This window comes from Pongo abelii, chromosome 19, assembly GCF_028885655.2.
Source record: "Pongo abelii isolate AG06213 chromosome 19, NHGRI_mPonAbe1-v2.0_pri, whole genome shotgun sequence".
NCBI lineage: Eukaryota > Metazoa > Chordata > Mammalia > Primates > Hominidae > Pongo > Pongo abelii.
Genome location: NC_072004.2, coordinates 37792622 through 37808162, shown reverse-complemented (window position 1 = coordinate 37808162; position 15541 = coordinate 37792622).

Here is a 15541-nt window from a genome sequence, read left to right as displayed (position 1 = left end):
TGCACTCATCACACAGAAGTTTCTGAGAATGCTTCCGTCTAGTTTTTAGGTGAAGATATTTCATTTCCCAGCATAGGCCTCACAGCGCTCCAAATATACACTAGCAGATTCTACAAAAAGAGTGTTCCAGAACTGCTCTTTCAAAAGAAAGGTTCAAGTCTGTGAGTTGAATGCACTCGTCACAAGCAAGTTTCTGAGAATGCTTCTGTCTAGTTTCTATGTGAGGATGTTTCCTTTTCCAGTGTTGGCCTCCAACAGTTCCAAATGTGCACTTGCAGATTCTACAAAAAGAGAGTTTGAAAACTCTTCTATCACAAAGAAGGTTCAACTCTGTGAGTAGAATGCACTCATCACAAAGAAGTTTCTGAGAATGCTTCTGTCTAGTTATTATGTGAAGATATTTCCTTTTCCAGGATAGGCCTCAAAGCGCTCCAAATAAACACTTGCAGATTTTACAAAAGGAGTGTTTCCAAACTGCTCTATCAAAAGCAGTGTTCAAGTTTGTGAGTTGAATGCACTCATCACACAGAAGTTTCTGAGAATGCTTCTGTCTAGTTTTTAGGAGAAGATATTTCATTTCCCAGCATAGGCCTCAAAGCGCTCCAAATATCCACTTGCAGATTCTACAAAAAGAGTGTTTCAAAACTGCTCTTTCAAAAGGAAGGTTCAAGTCTGTGAGTTGAATGCACTCATCACAAAGAAGTTTCTGAGAATGCTTCTGTGTAGTTGTTATTTGAAGACATTTCCTTTTCCAGCATAGGCCTCCAAGCGCTCCAAATAAACACTTGCAGATTCTACAAAAGGAGTGTTTCAAAACTGTTCTATCAAAAGGAACGTTCAAGTCTGTGAGTTGAATGCACTCATCACACAGAAGTTTCTGAGAATGCTTCCGTCTAGTTCTTAGGTGAAGATATTTCATTTCCCAGCATAGGCCTCACAGCGCTCCAAATATACACTAGCAGATTCTACAAAAAGAGTGTTCGAAAACTGCTCTTTCAAAAGAAAAGTTCAAGTCTGTGAGTTGAATGCACTCGTCACAAGCAAGTTTCTGAGAATGCTTCTGTCTAGTTTCTATGTGAGGATGTTTCCTTTTCCAGCGTTGGCCTCCAACAGTTCCAAATGTGCACTTGCAGATTCTACAAAAAGAGAGTTTGAAAACTCTTCTATCACAAAGAACGTTCAGCTCTGTGAGCAGAATGCACTCATCACAAAGAAGTTTCTGAGAATGCTTCTGTCTAGTTATTATGTGAAGATATTTCCTTTTCCAGGATAGGCCTCAAAGCGCTCCAAATAAACACTTGCAGATTTTACAAAAGGAGTGTTTCCAAACTGCTCTATCAAAAGCAGTGTTCAAGTCTGTGAGTTGAATGCACTCATCACACAGAAGTTTCTGAGAATGCTTCTGTCTAGTTTTTAGGAGAAGATATTTCATTTCCCAGCATAGGCCTCAAAGCGCTCCAAATATCCACTTGCAGATTCTACAAAAAGAGTGTTTCAAAACTGCTCTTTCAAAAGGAAGGTTCAAGTCTGTGAGTTGAATGCACTCATCACAAAGAAGTTTCTGAGAATGCTTCTGTGTAGTTGTTATTTGAAGACATTTCCTTTTCCAGCGTAGGCCTCCAAGCGCTCTAAATAAAGACTTGCAGATCCTACAAAAGGAGTGTTTCAAAACTGCTCTATCAAAAGGAACGTTCAAGTCTGTCAGTTGAATGCACTCATCACACAGTAGTTTCGGAGAATGCTTCCGTCTAGTTTTTAGGTGAAGATATTTCATTTCCCAGCATAGGCCTCACAGCGCTCCAAATATACACTAGCAGATTCTACAAAAAGAGTGTTCCAAAACTGCTCTTTCAAAAGAAAGTTTCAAGTCTGTGAGTTGAAAGCACTCGTCACAAGCAAGTTTCTGAGAATGCTTCTGTCTAGTTTCTGTGTGAGGATGTTTCCTTTTCCAGCGTTGGCCTCCAACATTTCCAAATGTGCACTTGCAGATTCTAGAAAAAGAGAGTTTGAAAACCCTTCTATCACAAAGAAGGTTCAACTCTGTGAGTAGAATGCACTGATCACAAAGAAGTTTCTGAGAATGCTTCTGTCTAGTTATTATGTGAAGATATTTCCTTTTCCAGGATAGGCCTCAAAGCGCTCCAAATAAACACTTGCAGATTTTACAAAAGGAGTGTTTCCAAACTGCTCTATCAAAAGCAATGTTTAAGTCTGTGAGTTGAATGCACTCATCACACAGAAGTTTCTGAGAATGCTTCTGTCTAGTTTTTAGGAGAAGATATTTCATTTCCCAGCATAGGCCTCAAAGCGCTCCAAATATCCACTTGCAGATTCTAGAAAAAGAGTGTTTCAAAACTGCTCTTTCAAAAGGAAGGTTCAAGTCTGTGAGTTGAATGCACTCATCACAAAGAAGTTTCTGAGAATGCTTCTGTGTAGTTGTTATTTGAAGACATTTCCTTTTCCAGCATAGGCCTCCAAGCGCTCGAAATAAAGACTTGCAGATCCTACAAAAGGAGTGTTTCAAAACTGTTCTATCAAAAGGAACGTTCAAGTCTGTGAGTTGAATGCACTCATCACACAGTAGTTTCGGAGAATGCTTCCGTCTAGTTTTTAGGTGAAGATATTTCATTTCCCAGCATAGGCCTCACAGCGCTCCAAATATACACTAGCAGATTCTACAGAAAGAGTGTTCCAAAACTGCTCTTTCAAAAGAAAGGTTCAAGTCTGTGAGTTGAATGCACTCGTCACAAGCAAGTTTCTGAGAATGCTTCTGTCTAGTTTCTATGTGAGGATGTTTCCTTTTCCAGCGTTGGCCTCCAACAGTTCCAAATGTGCACTTGCAGATTCTACAAAAAGAGAGTTTGAAAACTCTTCTATCACAAAGAAGGTTCAACTCTGTGAGTAGAATGCACTCATCACAAAGAAGTTTCTGAGAATGCTTCTGTCTAGTTATTATGTGAAGATATTTCCTTTTCCAGGATAGGCCTCAAAGCGCTCCAAATAAACACTTGCAGATTTTACAAAAGGAGTGTTTCCAAACTTCTCTATCCAAAGCAGTGTTCAAGTCTGTGAGTTGAATGCACTCATCACACAGAAGTTTCTGAGAATGCTTCTGTCTAGTTTTTAGGAGAAGATATTTCATTTCCCAGCATAGGCCTCAAAGCGCTCCAAATATCCACTTGCAGATTCTACAAAAAGAGTGTTTCAAAACTGCTCTTTCAAAAGGAAGGTTCAAGTCTGTGAGTTGAATGCACTCATCACAAAGAAGTTTCTGAGAATGCTTCTCTGTAGTTGTTATTTGAAGACATTTCCTTTTCCAGCATAGGCCTCCAAGCGCTCCAAATAAAGACTTGCAGATCCTACAAAAGGAGTGTTTCAAAACTGTTCTATCAAAAGGAACGTTCAAGTCTGTGAGTTGAATGCACTCATCACACAGAAGTTTCTGAGAATGCTTCCGTCTAGTTTTTAGGTGAAGATATTTCATTTCCCAGCATAGGCCTCACAGCGCTCCAAATATACACTAGCAGATTCTACAAAAAGAGTGTTCCAAAACTGCTCTTTCAAAAGAAAGGTTCAAGTCTGTGAGTTGAATGCACTCGTCACAAGCAAGTTTCTGAGGATGCTTCTGTCTAGTTTCTATGTGAGGATGTTTCCTTTTCCAGCGTTGGCCTCCAACAGTTCCAAATGTGCACTTGCAGATTCTACAAAAAGAGAGTTTGAAAACTCTTCTATCACAAAGAAGGTTCAACTCTGTGAGTAGAATGCACTCATCACAAAGTAGTTTCTGAGAATGCTTCTGTCTAGTTACTATGTGAAGATATTTCCTTTTCCAGGATAGGCCTCAAAGCGCTCCAAATAAACACTTGCAGATTTTACAAAAGGAGTGTTTCCAAACTGCTCTATCAAAAGCAATGTTCAAGTCTGTGAGTTGAATGCACACATCACACAGAAGTTTCTGAGAATGCTTCTGTCTAGTTTTTAGGAGAAGATATTTCATTTACCAGCATAGGCCTCAAAGCGCTCCAAATATCCACTTGCAGATTCTACAAAAAGAGTGTTTCAAAACTGCTCTTTCAAAAGGAAGGTTCAAGTCTGTGAGTTGAATGCACTCATCACACAGAAGTTTCTGAGAATGCTTCTGTGTAATTGTTATTTGAAGACATTTCCTTTTCCAGCATAGGCCTCCAAGCGCTCCAAATAAACACTTGCAGATTCTACAAAAGGAGTGTTTCAAAACTGTTCTATGAAAAGGAACGTTCAAGTCTGTGAGTTGAATGCACTCATCACAAAGAAGTTTCTGAGAATGCTTCTGTGTAGTTGTTATTTGAAGACATTTCCTTTTCCAGCATAGGCCTCCAAGCGCTCCAAATAAACACTTGCAGATTCTACAAAAGGAGTGTTTCAAAACTGTTCTATCAAAAGGAACGTTCAAGTCTGTGAGTTGAATGCACTCATCACACAGAAGTTTCGGAGAATGCTTCCGTCTAGTTTTTAGGTGAAGATATTTCATTTCCCAGCATAGGCCTCACAGCGCTCCAAATATACACTAGCAGATTCTACAAAAAGAGTGTTCCAAAACTGCTCTTTCAAAAGAAAGGTTCAAGTCTGTGAGTTGAATGCACTCGTCACCAGCAAGTTTCTGAGAATGCTTCTGTCTAGTTTCTATGTGAGGATGTTTCCTTTTCCAGCGTTGGCCTCCAACACTTCAAAATGTGCACTTGCAGATTCTACAAAAAGAGAGTTTGAAAACTCTTCTATCACAAAGAAGGTTCAACTCTGTGAGTAGAATGCACTCATCACAAAGAAGTTTCTGAGAATGCTTCTGTCTAGTTATTATGTGAAGATATTTCCTTTTCCAGGATAGGCCTCAAAGCGCTCCAAATAAACACTTGCAGATTTTACAAAAGGAGAGTTTCCAAACTGCTCTATCAAAAGCAGTGTTCAAGTCTGTGAGTTGAATGCACTCATCACAAAGAAGTTTCTGAGAATGCTTCTGTGTAGTTGTTATTTGAAGACATTTCCTTTTCCAGCATAGGCCTCCAAGCGCTCGAAATAAACACTTGCAGATTCTACAAAAGGAGTGTTTCAAAACTGTTCTATCAAAAGGAAGGTTCAAGTCTGTGAATTGAATGCACTCATCACACAGAAGTTTCGGAGAATGCTTCCGTCTAGTTTTTAGGTGAAGATATTTCATTTCCCAGCATAGGCCTCACAGCGCTCCAAATATACACTAGCAGATTCTACAAAAAGAGTGTTCCAGAACTGCTCTTTCAAAAGAAAGGTTCAAGTCTGTGAGTTGAATGCACTCGTCACAAGCAAGTTTCTGAGAATGCTTCTGTCTAGTTTCTATGTGAGGATGTTTCCTTTTCCAGCGTTGGCCTCCAACAGTTCCAAATGTGCACTTGCAGATTCTACAAAAAGAGAGTTTGAAAACTCTTCTATCACAAAGAAGGTTCAGCTCTGTGAGTAGAATGCACTCATCACAAAGAAGTTTCTGAGAATGCTTCTGTCTAGTTATTATGTGAAGATATTTCCTTTTCCAGGATAGGCCTCAAAGCGCTCCAAATAAACACTTGCAGATTTTACAAAAGGAGTGTTTCCAAACTGCTCTATCAAAAGCAATGTTCAAGTCTGTGAGTTGAATGCACTCATCACACAGAAGTTTCTGAGAATGCTTCTGTCTAGTTTTTAGGAGAAGATATTTCATTTCCCAGCATAGGCCTCAAAGCGCTCCAAATATCCACTTGCAGATTCTACAAAAAGAGTGTTTCAAATCTGCTCTTTCAAAAGGAAGGTTCAAGTCTGTGAGTTGAATGCACTCATCACAAAGAAGTTTCTGAGAATGCTTCTGTGTAGTTGTTATTTGAAGACATTTCCTTTTCCAGCATAGGCCTCCAAGCGCTCCAAATAAACACTTGCAGATACTACAAAAGGAGTGTTTCCGAACTGCTCTATCAAAAGCAATGTTCTAGTCTGTGAGTTGAACGCACTCATCACACAGAAGTTTCGGAGAATGCTTCCGTCTAGTTTTTAGGTGAAGATATTTCATTTCCCAGCATAGGCCTCACAGCGCTCCAAATATACACTAGCAGATTCTACAAAAAGAGTGTTCCAGAACTGCTCTTTCAAAAGAAAGGTTCAAGTCTGTGAGTTGAATGCACTCGTCACAAGCAAGTTTCTGAGAATGCTTCTGTCTAGTTTCTATGTGAGGATGTTTCCTTTTCCAGCGTTGGCCTCCAACAGTTCCAAATGTGCACTTGCAGATTCTACAAAAAGAGAGTTTGAAAACTCTTCTATCACAAAGAAGGTTCAACTCTGTGAGTAGAATGCACTCATCACAAAGAAGTTTCTGAGAATGCTTCTGTCTAGTTATTATGTGAAGATATTTCCTTTTCCAGGATAGGCCTCAAAGCGCTCCAAATAAACACTTGCAGATTTTACAAAAGGAGTGTTTCCAAACTGCTCTATCAAAAGCAGTGTTCAAGTTTGTGAGTTGAATGCACTCATCACACAGAAGTTTCTGAGAATGCTTCTGTCTAGTTTTTAGGAGAAGATATTTCATTTCCCAGCATAGGCCTCAAAGCGCTCCAAATATCCACTTGCAGATTCTACAAAAAGAGTGTTTCAAAACTGCTCTTTCAAAAGGAAGGTTCAAGTCTGTGAGTTGAATGCACTCATCACAAAGAAGTTTCTGAGAATGCTTCTGTGTAGTTGTTATTTGAAGACATTTCCTTTTCCAGCGTAGACCTCCAAGCGCTCTAAATAAAGACTTGCAGATCCTACAAAAGGAGTGTTTCAAAACTGTTCTATCAAAAGGAACGTTCAAGTCTGTGAGTTGAATGCACTCATCACACAGTAGTTTCGGAGAATGCTTCCGTCTAGTTTTTAGGTGAAGATATTTCATTTCCCAGCATAGGCCTCACAGCGCTCCAAATATACACTAGCAGATTCTACAAAAAGAGTGTTCCAAAACTGCTCTTTCAAAAGAAAGTTTCAAGTCTGTGAGTTGAATGCACTCGTCACAAGCAAGTTTCTGAGAATGCTTCTGTCTAGTTTCTGTGTGAGGATGTTTCCTTTTCCAGCGTTGGCCTCCAACATTTCCAAATGTGCACTTGCAGATTCTAGAAAAAGAGAGTTTGAAAACTCTTCTTTCACAAAGAAGGTTCAACTCTGTGAGTAGAATGCACTCATCACAAAGAAGTTTCTGAGAATGCTTCTGTCTAGTTATTATGTGAAGATATTTCCTTTTCCAGGATAGGCCTCAAAGCGCTCCAAATAAACACTTGCAGATTTTACAAAAGGAGTGTTTCCAAACTGCTCTATCAAAAGCAATGTTCAAGTCTGTGAGTTGAATGCACTCATCACACAGAAGTTTCTGAGAATGCTTCTGTCTAGTTTTTAGGAGAAGATATTTCATTTCCCAGCATAGGCCTCAAAGCGCTCCAAATATGCACTTGCAGATTCTAGAAAAAGAGTGTTTCAAAACTGCTCTTTCAAAAGGAAGGTTCAAGTCTGTGAGTTGACTGCACTCATCACAAAGAAGTTTCTGAGAATGCTTCTGTGTAGTTGTTATTTGAAGACATTTCCTTTTCCAGCATAGGCCTCCAAGCGCTCCAAATAAACACTTGCAGATCCTACAAAAGGAGTGTTTCAAAACTGTTCTATCAAAAGGAACGTTCAAGTCTGTGAGTTGAATGCACTCATCACACAGTAGTTTCGGAGAATGCTTCCGTCTAGTTTTTAGGTGAAGATATTTCATTTCCCAGCATAGGCCTCACAGCGCTCCAAATATACACTAGCAGATTCTACAGAAAGAGTGTTCCAAAACTGCTCTTTCAAAAGAAAGGTTCAAGTCTGTGAGTTGAATGCACTCGTCACAAGCAAGTTTCTGAGAATGCTTCTGTCTAGTTTCTATGTGAGGATGTTTCCTTTTCCAGCGTTGGCCTCCAACAGTTCCAAATGTGCACTTGCAGATTCTACAAAAAGAGAGTTTGAAAACTCTTCTATCACAAAGAAGGTTCAACTCTGTGAGTAGAATGCACTCATCACAAAGAAGTTTCTGAGAATGCTTCTGTCTAGTTATTATGTGAAGATATTTCCTTTTCCAGGATAGGCCTCAAAGCGCTCCAAATAAACACTTGCAGATTTTACAAAAGGAGTGTTTCCAAACTTCTCTATCCAAAGCAGTGTTCAAGTCTGTGAGTTGAATGCACTCATCACACAGAAGTTTCTGAGAATGCTTCTGTCTAGTTTTTAGGAGAAGATATTTCATTTCCCAGCATAGGCCTCAAAGCGCTCCAAATATCCACTTGCAGATTCTACAAAAAGAGTGTTTCAAAACTGCTCTTTCAAAAGGAAGGTTCAAATCTGTGAGTTGAATGCACTCATCACAAAGAAGTTTCTGAGAATGCTTCTGTGTACTTGTTATTTGAAGACATTTCCTTTTCCAGCATAGGCCTCCAAGCGCTCCAAATAAACACTTGCAGATTCTACAAAAGGAGTGTTTCAAAACTGTTCTATCAAAAGGAACGTTCAAGTCTGTGAGTTGAATGCACTCATCACACAGAAGTTTCTGAGAATGCTTCCGTCTAGTTCTTAGGTGAAGATATTTCATTTCCCAGCATAGGCCTCACAGCGCTCCAAATATACACTAGCAGATTCTACAAAAAGAGTGTTCGAAAACTGCTCTTTCAAAAGAAAGGTTCAAGTCTGTGAGTTGAATGCACTCGTCACAAGCAAGTTTCTGAGAATGCTTCTGTCTAGTTTCTATGTGAGGATGTTTCCTTTTCCAGCGTTGGCCTCCAACAGTTCCAAATGTGCACTTGCAGATTCTACAAAAAGAGAGTTTGAAAACTCTTCTATCACAAAGAAGGTTCAGCTCTGTGAGTAGAATGCACTCATCACAAAGAAGTTTCTGAGAATGCTTCTGTCTAGTTATTATGTGAAGATATTTCCTTTTCCAGGATAGGCCTCAAAGCGCTCCAAATAAACACTTGCAGATTTTACAAAAGGAGTGTTTCCAAACTACTCTATCCAAAGCAGTGTTCAAGTTTGTGAGTTGAATGCACTCATCACACAGAAGTTTCTGAGAATGCTTCTGTCTAGTTTTTAGGAGAAGATATTTCATTTCCCAGCATAGGCCTCAAAGCGCTCCAAATATCCACCTGCAGATTCTACAAAAAGAGTGTTTCAAAACTGCTCTTTCAAAAGGAAGGTTCAAGTCTGTGAGTTGAATGCACTCATCACAAAGAAGTTTCTGAGAATGCTTCTGTGTAGTTGTTATTTGAAGACATTTCCTTTTCCAGCATAGGCCTCCAAGCGCTCGAAATAAACACTTGCAGATTCTACAAAAGGAGTGTTTCAAAACTGTTCTATCAAAAGGAACGTTCAAGTCTGTGAGTTGAATGCACTCATCACAAAGAAGTTTCTGAGAATGCTTCTGTGTAGTTGTTATTTGAAGACATTTCCTTTTCCAGCATAGGCCTCCAAGCGCTCCAAATAAACACTTGCAGATTCTACAAAAGGAGTGTTTCAAAACTGTTCTATCAAAAGGAACGTTCAAGTCTGTGAGTTGAATGCACTCATCACACAGAAGTTTCTGAGAATGCTTCCGTCTAGTTCTTAGGTGAAGATATTTCATTTCCCAGCATAGGCCCCACAGCGCTCCAAATATACACTAGCAGATTCTACAAAAAGAGTGTTCCAAAACTGCTCTTTCAAAAGAAAGGTTCAAGTCTGTGAGTTGAATGCACTCGTCACAAGCAAGTTTCTGAGAATGCTTCTGTCTAGTTTCTATGTGAGGATGTTTCCTTTTCCAGCGTTGGCCTCCAACAGTTCCAAATGTGCACTTGCAGATTCTACAAAAAGAGAGTTTGAAAAGTCTTCTATCACAAAGAAGGTTCAGCTCTGTGAGTAGAATGCACTCATCACAAAGAAGTTTCTGAGAATGCTTCTGTCTAGTTATTATGTGAAGATATTTCCTTTTCCAGGATAGGCCTCAAAGCGCTCCAAATAAACACTTGCAGATTTTACAAAAGGAGTGTTTCCAAACTGCTCTATCAAAAGCAATGTTCAAGTCTGTGAGTTGAATGCACTCATCACACAGAAGTTTCTGAGAATGCTTCTGTCTAGTTTTTAGGAGAAGATATTTCATTTCCCAGCATAGGCCTCAAAGCGCTCCAAATATCCACTTGCAGATTCTACAAAAAGAGTGTTTCAAAACTGCTCTTTCAAAAGGAAGGTTCAAGTCTGTGAGTTGAATGCACTCATCACAAAGAAGTTTCTGAGAATGCTTCTGTGTAGTTGTTATTTGAAGACATTTCCTTTTCCAGCAGAGGCCTCCAAGCGCTCGAAATAAACACTTGCAGATTCTACAAAAGGAGTGTTTCAAAACTGTTCTATCAAAAGGAAGGTTCAAGTCTGTGAGTTGAATGCACTCATCACACAGTAGTTTCGGAGAGTGCTTCCGTCTAGTTTTTAGGTGAAGATATTTCATTTCCCAGCATAGGCCTCACAGCGCTCCAATATACACTAGCAGATTCTACAAAAAGAGTGTTCCAGAACTGCTCTTTCAAAAGAAAGGTTCAAGTCTGTGAGTTGAATGCACTCGTCACAAGCAAGTTTCTGAGAATGCTTCTGTCTAGTTTCTATGTGAGGATGTTTCCTTTTCCAGCGTTGGCCTCCAACAGTTCCAAATGTGCACTTGCAGATTCTACAAAAAGAGAGTTTGAAAACTCTTCTATCACAAAGAAGGTTCAACTCTGTGAGTAGAATGCACTCATCACAAAGAAGTTTCTGAGAATGCTTCTGTCTAGTTATTATGTGAAGATATTTCCTTTTCCAGGATAGGCCTCAAAGCGCTCCAAATAAACACTTGCAGATTTTACAAAAGGAGTGTTTCCAAACTGCTCTATCAAAAGCAGTGTTCAAGTCTGTGAGTTGAATGCACTCATCACAAAGAAGTTTCTGAGAATGCTTCTGTGTAGTTGTTATTTGAAGACATTTCCTTTTCCAGCATAGGCCTCCAAGCGCTCGAAATAAACACTTGCAGATTCTACAAAAGGAGTGTTTCAAAACTGTTGTATGAAAAGGAACTTTCAAGTCTGTGAGTTGAATGCACTCATCAATGCTTCTGTGTAGTTGTTATTTGAAGACATTTCCTTTTCCAGCATAGGCCTCCAAGCGCTCCAAATAAACCCTTGCAGATACTACAAAAGGAGTGTTTCCGAACTGCTCTATCAAAAGCAATGTTCTAGTCTGTGAGTTGAATGCACTCATCACACAGAAGTTTCTGAGAATGCTTCTGTCTAGTTTTTAGGAGAAGGTATTTCATTTCCCAACATAGGCCTCAAAGCGCTCCAAATATCCACTTGCAGATTCTACAAAAAGAATGTTTCAAAACTGCTCTTTCAAAAGGAAGGTTCAAGTCTGTGAGTTGAATGCACTCATCACAAAGAAGTTTCTGAGAATGCTTCTGTGTAGTTGTTATTTGAAGACATTTCCTTTTCCAGCAGAGGCCTCCAAGCGCTCGAAATAAACACTTGCAGATTCTACAAAAGGAGTGTTTCAAAACTGTTCTATCAAAAGGAACGTTCAAGTCTGTGAGTTGAATGCACTCATCACACAGAAGTTTCTGAGAATGCTTCCGTCTAGTTCTTAGGTGAAGATATTTCATTTCCCAGCATAGGCCTCACAGCGCTCCAAATATACACTAGCAGATTCTACAAAAAGAGTGTTCCAAAACTGCTCTTTCAAAAGAAAGGTTCAAGTCTGTGAGTTGAATGCACTCGTCACCAGCAAGTTTCTGAGAATGCTTCTGTCTAGTTTCTATGTGAGGATGTTTCCTTCTCCAGCGTTGGCCTTCAACAGTTCCAAATGTGCACTTGCAGATTCTACAAAAAGAGAGTTTGAAAACTCTTCTATCACAAAGAAGGTTCAGCTCTGTGAGTAGAATGCACTCATCACAAAGAAGTTTCTGAGAATGCTTCTGTCTAGTTATTATGTGAAGATATTTCCTTTTCCAGGATAGGCCTCAAAGCGCTCCAAATAAACACTTGCAGATTTTACAAAAGGAGTGTTTCCAAACTGCTCTATCAAAAGCAATGTTCAAGTCTGTGAGTTGAATACACTCATCACACAGAAGTTTCTGAGAATGCTTCTGTCTAGTTTTTAGGAGAAGATATTTCATTTCCCAGCATAGGCCTCAAAGCGCTCCAAATATCCACTTGCAGATTCTAGAAAAAGAGTGTTTCAAAACTGCTCTTTTAAAAGGAAGGTTCAAGTCTGTGAGTTGAATGCACTCATCACAAAGAAGTTTCTGAGAATGCTTCTGTGTAGTTGTTATTTGAAGACATTTCCTTTTCCAGCATAGGCCTCCAAGCGCTCCAAATAAACACTTGCAGATTCTACAAAAGGAGTGTTTCAAAACTGTTCTATCAAAAGGAACGTTCAAGTCTGTGAGTTGAACGCACTCATCACACAGAAGTTTCGGAGAATGCTTCCGTCTAGTTTTTAGGTGAAGATATTTCATTTCCCAGCATAGGCCTCACAGCGCTCCAAATATACACTAGCAGATTCTACAAAAAGAGTGTTCCAAAACTGCTCTTTCAAAAGAAAGGTTCAAGTCTGTGAGTTGAATGCACTCGTCACCAGCAAGTTTCTGAGAATGCTTCTGTCTAGTTTCTATGTGAGGATGTTTCCTTTTCCAGCGTTGGCCTCCAACAGTTCCAAATGTGCACTTGCAGATTCTACAAAAAGAGAGTTTGAAAACTCTTCTATCACAAAGAAGATTCAACTCTGTGAGTAGAATGCACTCATCACAAAGAAGTTTCTGAGAATGCTTCTGTCTAGTTATTATGTGAAGATATTTCCTTTTCCAGGATAGGCCTCAAAGCGCTCCAAATAAACACTTGCAGATTTTACAAAAGGAGTGTTTCCAAACTGCTCTATCAAAAGCAGTGTTCAAGTCTGTGAGTTGAATGCACTCATCACACAGAAGTTTCTGAGAATGCTTCTGTCTAGTTTTTAGGAGAAGATATTTCATTTCCCAGCATAGGCCTCAAAGCGCTCCAAATATCCACTTGCAGATTCTACAAACAGAGTGTTTCAAAACTGCTCTTTCAAAAGGAAGGTTCAAGTCTGTGAGTTGAATGCACTCATCACAAAGAAGTTTCTGAGGATGCTTCTGTGTAGTTGTTATTTGAAGACATTTCCTTTTCCAGCATAGGCCTCCAAGCGCTCCAAATAAACACTTGCAGATTCTACAAAAGGAGTGTTTCCAAACTGCTCTATCAAAAGCAATGTTCAAGTCTGTGAGTTGAATGCACTCATCACACAGAAGTTTCTGAGAATGCTTCTGTCTAGTTTTTAGGAGAAGATATTTCATTTCCCAGCATAGGCCTCAAAGCGCTCCAAATATCCACTTGCAGATTCTACAAAAAGAGTGTTTCAAAACTGCTCTTTCAAAAGGAAGGTTCAAGTCTGTGAGTTGAATGCACTCATCACAAAGAAGTTTCTGAGAATGCTTCTGTGTAGTTGTTATTTGAAGACATTTCGTTTTCCAGCAGAGGCCTCCAAGCGCTCGAAATAAACACTTGCAGATTCTACAAAAGGAGTGTTTCAAAACTGTTCTATCAAAAGGAACGTTGAAGTCTGTGAGTTGAATGCACTCATCACACAGAAGTTTCGGAGAATGCTTCCGTCTAGTTTTTAGGTGAAGATATTTCATTTCCTAGCATAGGCCTCACAGCGCTCCAAATATACACTAGCAGATTCTACAAAAAGAGTGTTCCAGAACTGCTCTTTCAAAAGAAAGGTTCAAGTCTGTGAGTTGAATGCACTCGTCACAACAAGTTTCTGAGAATGCTTCTGTCTAGTTTCTATGTGAGGATGTTTCCTTTTCCAGCGTTGGCCTCCAACAGTTCCAAATGTGCACTTGCAGATTCTACAAAAAGAGAGTTTGAAAACTCTTCTATCACAAAGAAGGTTCAACTCTGTGAGTAGAATGCACTCATCACAAAGAAGTTTCTGAGAATGCTTCTGTCTGGTTATTATGTGAAGATATTTCCTTTTCCAGGATAGGCCTCAAAGCGCTCCAAATAAACACTTGCAGATTTTACAAAAGGAGTGTTTCCAAACTGCTCTATCAAAAGCAGTGTTCAAGTTTGTGAGTTGAATGCACTCATCACACAGAAGTTTCTGAGAATGCTTCTGTCTAGTTTTTAGGAGAAGATATTTCATTTCCCAGCATAGGCGTCAAAGCGCTCCAAATATCCACTTGGAGATTCTACAAAAAGAGTGTTTCAAAACTGCTCTTTTAAAAGGAAGGTTCAAGTCTGTGAGTTGAATGCACTCATCACAAAGAAGTTTCTGAGAATGCTTCTGTGTAGTTGTTATTTGAAGACATTTCCTTTTCCAGCATAGGCCTCCAAGCGCTCCAAATAAACACTTGCAGATTCTACAAAAGGAGTGTTTCAAAACTGTTCTATCAAAAGGAACGTTCAAGTCTGTGAGTTGAATGCACTCATCACACAGAAGTTTCGGAGAATGCTTCCGTCTAGTTTTTAGGTGAAGATATTTCATTTCCCAGCATAGGCCTCACAGCGCTCCAAATATACACTAGCAGATTCTACAAAAAGAGTGTTCCAAAACTGCTCTTTCAAAAGAAAGGTTCAAGTCTGTGAGTTGAATCCACTCGTCACCAGCAAGTTTCTGAGAATGCTTCTGTCTAGTTTCTATGTGAGGATGTCTCCTTTTCCAGCGTTGGCCTCCAACACTTCAAAATGTGCACTTGCAGATTCTACAAAAAGAGAGTTTGAAAACTCTTCTATCACAAAGAAGGTTCAACTCTGTGAGTAGAATGCACTCATCACAAAGAAGTTTCTGAGAATGCTTCTGTCTAGTTATTATGTGAAGATATTTCCTTTTCCAGGATAGGCCTCAAAGCGCTCCAAATAAACACTTGCAGATTTTACAAAAGGAGTGTTTCCAAACTGCTCTATCAAAAGCAGTGTTCAAGTCTGTGAGTTGAATGCACTCATCACAAAGAAGTTTCTGAGAATGCTTCTGTGTAGTTGTTATTTGAAGACATTTCCTTTTCCAGCATAGGCCTCCAAGCGCTCGAAATAAACACTTGCAGATTCTACAAAAGGAGTGTTTCAAAACTGTTCTATCAAAAGGAAGGTTCAAGTCTGTGAATTGAATGCACTCATCACACAGAAGTTTCGGAGAATGCTTCCGTCTAGTTTTTAGGTGAAGATATTTCATTTCCCAGCATAGGCCTCACAGCGCTCCAAATATACACTAGCAGATTCTACAAAAAGAGTGTTCCAGAACTGCTCTTTCAAAAGAAAGGTTCAAGTCTGTGAGTTGAATGCACTCGTCACAAGCAAGTTTCTGAGAATGCTTCTGTCTAGTTTCTATGTGAGGATGTTTCCTTTTCCAGCGTTGGCCTCCAACAGTTCCAAATGTGCACTTGCAGATTCTACAAAAAGAGAGTTTGAAAACTCTTCTATCACAAAGAAGGTTCAGCTCTGTGAGTAGA